Source organism: Ctenopharyngodon idella, chromosome 21, assembly GCF_019924925.1.
Source record: "Ctenopharyngodon idella isolate HZGC_01 chromosome 21, HZGC01, whole genome shotgun sequence".
NCBI lineage: Eukaryota > Metazoa > Chordata > Actinopteri > Cypriniformes > Xenocyprididae > Ctenopharyngodon > Ctenopharyngodon idella.
This window is the reverse complement of record NC_067240.1, coordinates 493,574-500,000: the sequence shown is the minus strand read 5'-3', so window position 1 is coordinate 500,000 and position 6,427 is coordinate 493,574. Positions and strand designations below refer to the sequence as shown.

Below are 6,427 nucleotides of genomic sequence, written 5' to 3'. Positions count from 1 at the left end.
CTGAGGAATTTGAGATCATTTGACTGAAAATGAAAAGCTTCGGAGCAGAAAACACTGTATGTTTCCAGAGGGACCATCATTATAATGATGGAGTTTGATGTTTTTGCTCCTTCGTCTTGTTTCGTTCGAACACTGAAACCTGCTGCATCTCATCAGATTTCTTCCTCAGAAGTGTTCCTGTGACCTTTGCTCTGACCTGTGACCTTTGGGTTAATAATTCAGAAGCCTCTCCTCTCCACGTGACGGATGAGAGATCAGCGAATCACAGGTGTGCCACACCATCACCATCCACAGATCTGACGGAAACCAGCGGTGTTCCTGTGAATGAGGGGAAAATGCGTCTTGGTTTTATGAACGTTAAGGAAACTTTCCATTGTATCATTCCTCGAACATGATGTGAGCGTTCCGAAACAAGATTTCAAAAGCGTTCAACTAAAATGTTTCAGGAAAAACGTTCCATGAGCAACGTATAAATAATGTTTTTGTGCTAACGTTTTCAGAACATCATTGAAAACCAGATAACTTTGAACGAACGTTTGTTCTGAGACGTTCTGTTTAGTGTTTTGGCAGTGAAGGAAAGGAAACTGCACAATAAAAGCAGGAAGACATGTGTGAAAACACTCCTTCATCTGTCCGTCGAGTCGAGGCCTGTCTCTGAACACACACACACACACTCAGATGGTCGTGGCTTTCGTTCGCTGGGAGAGTTTCTGATCCGTGAGAGTTTAAAGTCTTTTGTTTGGTGAATCATGTTGTCTGGAAGCTGTCAGGTGGATCCAGGGTTTCAGGTGTCTGAGACACAGAATACAGTGTCATTGTGAGCATTATGGATCCGTTACACCATATGGACACTGAATGTGACGAAAACACACCGCTTACTATCATCACCGCAGAAAACAAATCATGTTTCTGTCTTGTTTTCCAGCACAAATATCTAAACATTCTTAAATCAAGATACTGGAGAAGTCTTCACCTTCAGACAGTGTGTGTGTGTGTGTGTGTGAGGAGTGTCTGTTTGTGATTAAAACACACCTGAACAGATCAGATTCAAATTCTGCAGAAATTCTCTCGCTCAGATGATGAGAGCAGGAGGGGATTTACAGGAGAAATGTCTCTACACCGACCAAAAACATGATTTGACGTAAAAGATATTGAAAAGTTTCCGTTCAAATCAGTTCTGCTCTGTTCTAATTTAATCTAGTTCAGGAATATCACCCAAACTACTGAGGACACTCGCTTCTGCTGATTGACAAAACAGATCCTGACACACACACACACACACACACACACACACACGGCAGGAGGGGTGGGTGGGGTCGTTGGGGGGGGTCAGTGTGGTACCATGGCAACAGTATGTTTACAGTTCAGGGTGGGCGGAGTCTGGAGGAATACTGGAGAGAAAACTGAAGAGCCTCACCTTAAACACACACACACACACACACACACACATTCCTGCGATGTGTTAATGTGTTCATTCCTGCAGGCAGTAACTCGCTCTGCTCTCTGGCATGATGATTATGAAATAATGTCCATTCATTGGATGTTCGGACGGATTATTACAGTGATTTACTGCAGAATACCATCAACAAGTTTGTTCTTTCCACATCGCACAACTACACATCAGATATTACAACATATGCTGCATTATAAATCACATGCACAAGTGTTTTTAAATAGAACTATTATCAATGTGCACCACTGATTTACATCAATATAATACAAAATAGTCATACTTTAGTTTTTCATTTTTTCCAGATGAAGCTTTAAAGATCCGGGAGGAGTTACAGCAGAAACACTGGAGAAAACAACAACATTACATCATCTCTGTCCGACCGACATGACTAAACACTAATAAGAGCATCAGATAAATATTTTACGCTGTCAGACCGCTGTATCACGTGATGTCTCGGTTTATAAGTCCATCTGGAAGGACGAGATCAATGTAAGACACATCAGTCCATTAACACTCACCGTCCTGCTGATCAAACACACACACACACACACACACACACACACACACACACACACTGCCATCTGTTATGACCATCGCTGCGTCTCAAATGCCTCACAGTTAATGGTTTAAACATGTCGTCCTCACATCAGGAGCTTTACTGCAGACCCTGAACAGATCGATCACGAGATCGTCATCAGATTCTGATCTTCACATTTAAACTCTGACTTCGTATAGAGACAAGAAGCCTGATTCACAGCGCTGATTTACGCTTGAAACTAACCCTTTGCTTAAAATCAGAACAAAAAAGAGAAAACAAGATCATTTTTCTGTGCCCATTGGTGGATCTGTTTTCTTGTTTTAAGCAAAAACTCACTTAATTTTGATAGTTGTTTGGAAAATCAAGACAAGAACATCATTTTTTTGTAATGTTTTGTATGTTTTATATTGTGAAAAAATAAACTAAACTAAAAAAAGCCTGATATTTGACCTTTGTCTCATCTAGTTCACTATCATTCAGTAAGAAACGATGACAAATGAAAGACAGAAAATGATATTTCCATCATCACAGTTATTCAGATGCATGTAAGAACTGGACTGACATACATCTACAGCTGAAGAATTCAGATTACGTACAGTCATGAAGCATGTTTATATAGTGTGTGTGTGTGTGTGTGTGTGTGTGTGTAATATCTGTTCTGTCAGATTCATACCTGCAGGCCAAGAAAACCACTGACACAAATGAAAAACAAGAGCTCAGGAGAGACAGACACACAGACAGAGGAGTAGTGGGTAATTAGTCTATACTCTATAATCTACATGATTGACTTTCATTATAACCTAATCTAGTTGCCTTATAAACCTGGCACTGTATCAAAGCCTCGGCTAAATGCAGAAAAGTCACTGTAAATGTTTGTTTCATTCACCTGGCAGTCATTCTGCTGTACTGATTTACTCTCAAAACATTAGCACAAAAACAATAATTTTGGTCAAAAGGCCTTAATAATAATAAAAAACAAAGATATGACATCCAAAGTATGTAAGGTAGTACAACTAGATCTCTTTTATTGAATCCAAAAGGTTTTAATTATATTTTGCTACATATTTTAAAGATTTTAAAGTGTCATTCGGTTTAACCGTCCAAAGGCCAATACAGCCATTTCATTTGTGATTAAAATATCTTAAAATGTAATAAATGTATATATTTTTTATTCTGGCATGATTTTATAACATCATATATCAACATAGTGCAAAATGGTGTTAAAATTGTGTGTAGAAGTCGTTGCTTTGTTATGAGAAAGAATGTCTGGATAAATGAATTTCATTGATGTCATTCGGAGTAACCAATATAAAGGGACTATTTTGGATCAAGTCATGTGGTCAGTATCATGTGACAGGATGTGACATCATTCAGACACCTGCAAAGGACCACATGGTCGTGAAGCAAAGTAACTAACTCTCTCTTAACTATTTGACAAATTCATGTTTTCTCTTGATCATACGCATGTCCCGAAACATCAGGTCATTCGGTACAACCGCTATAAAACATGGAAATGTTGTAATATTTTAAAATTGTGTACTAAATATAAAATGTTTGATTGTCCTTTTGCTAGATATCAGCCTGTTAGCATTGTTTGAAAATATCGTCATTCGGTAAAATCGAAATTTTGGTTAAACCGAATGACTTTTTTGGTGACAAATTTTGTCCATCTTGTAAAAAATGATGAAATCAGTGTTAATAGATTATAAAAACCACATAATCTCATTGTTAACACTTAATAAAACTTCAAAATTAATTATATCTCCATTATATATTTTTTTTACACTTTTAAAAACCTTATTCATCAGTGTTAATTGATAATATACATCATTCATGGAACGTTTTTTCTGAAATGTTTTAGTTGGACGTTTGTCTAACGTTTTTTAAATGTTGCTACTTGTTTCAAAACGTTCAGAGAACATTCAAAAGTAACGTTCCCATAATGTTTGAAGAATGATAAAATGCAATGTTCTCTTAATATTTGCATAACCAAGGTTTTTAAAGCATTAAAAAAATAGATTTTTTGAATATTCAGAAATAATGTTTTCATAACTTAATGGGATATATTTTTGTTAGCTGGGTAAAATTCAGTAACTGCACTGATGAGAGCAAAACTTGAGCTGAATTGATCTGAATAATTGTCTTTTTAGAGCTGCTTTACAGCTGAAATTGAATTTTGCATCATTGATTATTGATCTGTAAATCTGCTTTGAATCTGTAGTGTATGAAGAGCTATAGAAAAAAAATCCAACTTAACTTCTAAATTCTAGAGTTTTCTATTGTTCATATAAACCCATTACTATCCATCATCCTCTCTGACCTGGACTCAATCTCAGTTCACTCATATGCTAAAAGTTCAGAGTTTTTAGGGTGGAATAATGTGAAATATTCCAGTGAGCCGTCAATCATTAACTCCAGTGCTGAAGCTGAAATGGGTCACTGCGTTAAACATGACGGAAATGAAAAACACATCGGATTTACACCTAAAAACTGTTCAACAGTTCAACACACACACACAAATCACGCGGCCTCCAGCATTTATAATGCAGCAGAGAATCTCTGAGCGCTTCACTGCACACTGGGAAAACACTGCACTAATGACACACACACACACACACACGCCTTGACCTGACTCGACACTCACTAAAGCAGACACAGAAATGATTGACATGAGAGTCACACCCATCACACCGTCAAAACACACGTGTGACGCATCAAAAGCACGCGGCAGTTCATGAGAAAGGATCGATTCAGTGACATCATATTGGATATAATCATTCATTTATAATCACTGATGCTCTTCCTCAGTATTTTTGTCTTGTTTTCCATCACAAACGTTCTTAAATCATGATACATTTACTGGAGAAGCAAAAATCTGTCTTGATAGATGTGAGATGTCGATCTGTTCTTTGTTATCGACACACAGATCTTTGTCTTCATTGTGCGTTCCTTAATCAGGAAGTAGCAGATGGAAGACAGGAAGTGCTTCTCATTGTTCCGTGTCCAGAGGGGCCGTTTCTTATCCTTCCTCTCTTTAGCGTCTGAAAGCGTGACGACAGCTGAAGGTGACCTTCAACACGACAAAAGCATCAGACACGAGCTCGTGGAAATGAACGTGTCGGGGAGCGGCAGCGTCTCTACTAGCACCAAACAAGAACAAATATCTGCCAACGGGGTCAAATAAAAATCAACTTCATTCAAAGGGCTGACTCCACTGGCAGATACTTGTTCTCGTTTCACTAAACAAGACTTACTTTCTTCAGTCGTTTTGCTTCTTCTCCAGTAAATGTATCTTGATTTAAGAATGTTTAGATATTTGTACGGGAAAACAAGACAGAAACATTGAGGAAGAACATCATTTTTTGCAGTTCTGCAGTTCTGATTTAGGACACGCGGTTCGCTGATGGAATGTGTGTAATTATTCATGTAGATTGAGAGAAGGCAGAGCCGCGCGTTGCACGAGATGGAGAGGTCAACGACGGAGGTTATCTGAGACACGGACGATTCATGGCCTTCTTAGTGCTGAACTGGAATCTGGACAGTGTAGCTTAAGTCGGAGTACTAAAATAACTAAATTAACTAAATCATGTGTGAATGCTAGTTAACCTCTCATAACAATCATAGCAACTCAATATGTACGCATTCATATTTATTCGTCTCCCACCTGTCATTGGTCAGACAGACAGGAAGTCCCGCCCACATCTGCAGCATTCCTGCGTTTGGGCGTCCTTGAACAGCCTCACAGCAGGAGAGATTCCCAGAGAACCTGAAAATGAAGCATCAGCGCGAGTGAAAAAGTCTGTCAACATGAAATATTCAAACCTGCCGAGAGAGAGAGAGATTATATGAGAGGAGATGAGGTAAACTATAACAACAACTTCCTGTTTGTCTGCAGGAAGCAGGTGTATTCTGGAATTATTCCATCGCGTTCCACAGTCCCGGTGACATCACAGGAATCTGGTGTTGCCATGGAGACGAGAATTCCAAACATCAGGATGACATCGAAGCTTGAATTCCTGGAACAATATATCAGTAACATTTATTTATGTTTAAACAATGCAGATTGTATCGAAGTATAAAAAAATAAAACAACAGTGTTCATGTTGCAAAATTCATCAGTTATGAAAATGTGAAGCAGCTCTACAGAAGACAATAGAGTCATTATTCAGTTCATGTTTTGTTCTCATCTGAGAGTGTCAGAGCACATTCCCAGGAAATGAAAGCATAATAAATATCAGACTTTTTATGGAAATAAGCATAATTTTGACTGTTGTTTGACGGTCACATGATTGATCATCAGACATATCCATCCTGCACTCATCAGGTTCCCTCAGAAACTTGATCTTTGACCCCATATTTTTTACTGGTCACCTGTCTGTTTTAGTCTCGTGGAGGGTAATCCGTCACTCAGACTCCTCATGCGTTTCTTTATTGAT

The 6,427-nt window shown here is 38.4% G+C and overlaps 1 protein-coding gene across 1 annotated transcript in view; it reads right to left on the bottom strand.

Moving 5' to 3' along the window:
* LOC127503844 (inactive tyrosine-protein kinase PRAG1) overlaps positions 1–5,977 on the bottom strand; it is a 29,840-nt gene extending 23,863 nt beyond the window's left edge. The window contains exons 1-2 of the mRNA XM_051878007.1: positions 5,656–5,977; positions 197–318 (exon numbers count right to left, since the gene is read on the bottom strand). The gene's annotated coding sequence lies outside the window, so the exon portion shown is untranslated. The remainder of the gene's footprint in view (positions 1–196; positions 319–5,655) is intronic.
* Between the last annotated feature and the right edge of the window lie 450 nt (positions 5,978–6,427).